This window comes from Hyaena hyaena, unplaced genomic scaffold, assembly GCF_003009895.1.
Source record: "Hyaena hyaena isolate Hyena2069 unplaced genomic scaffold, ASM300989v1 scaffold_1055, whole genome shotgun sequence".
In the NCBI taxonomy this organism is placed as follows: domain Eukaryota; kingdom Metazoa; phylum Chordata; class Mammalia; order Carnivora; family Hyaenidae; genus Hyaena; species Hyaena hyaena.
Genome location: NW_024081690.1, coordinates 571,590 through 572,312, shown reverse-complemented (window position 1 = coordinate 572,312; position 723 = coordinate 571,590). Strand labels below are relative to the sequence as shown.

General features: G+C 36.7%; 1 non-coding gene across 1 annotated transcript; it reads right to left on the bottom strand.

Moving 5' to 3' along the window:
- Positions 1-250: 250 nt before the first annotated feature.
- Positions 251-354, bottom strand: LOC120223883. The gene has a single exon (XR_005526393.1). It is a non-coding gene; the product is annotated as a U6 spliceosomal RNA (small nuclear RNA).
- Positions 355-723: the final 369 nt, after the last annotated feature.

Here is a 723-nt window from a genome sequence, read left to right as displayed (position 1 = left end):
ATTTTTTGAGAAACCTCCACACTGTTTTCCAGAGGGGCTGCACCAGTTTACATTCCCACCAACAGTATAGGAGGGTGCCCGTTTCTCCACATTCTCACCAGCATCTATAGTCTCCTGATTTGTTCATTTTAGCCACTCTGACCAGCGTGAGGTGGTATCTCAGTGTGGTTTTGATTTGTATTTCCCTGATGATGAGTGACATTGAGCATCATTTCATGTGTCTATTGGCCATGTCTCTTCATGTCTTCTGAAAAATATGGAACGCTTCACAAATTTGCATGTCATCCTTGTGCTGGGGCGATGCTAACCTTCTCTGTATTGTTCCAATTTTAGTATTGCTAAAGCATTGCTTGCCGAAGCAAGCATGAAAAAAAAATTTTTTTAATATGAAGTTCACAAATTTGAGGAAAACCATAACCCTACAGATCCAGGAAACCAACAGAACTTAAAGAGATGCATATTTTTAAAACTACATCAAGACATATCATACTTAAAAAAAAACAACGGTTGACAAATATACTGTCTGAAAAACATAAAAGTTTAAACATTTTTTTAATTACAATATTAGTCACTGGAAAAAAATGATAAGGAACACCACTGACTTCAGCCAAAGAAAAGGGAGGAAAAAAGTAAGCCAGAATACAATGGGAAGATATTTTTAAAGAACTGGAAGAAATACAAGGGGAAAAGAAGCTGTCAGGGTACAAGTGAAAAATAAACGCT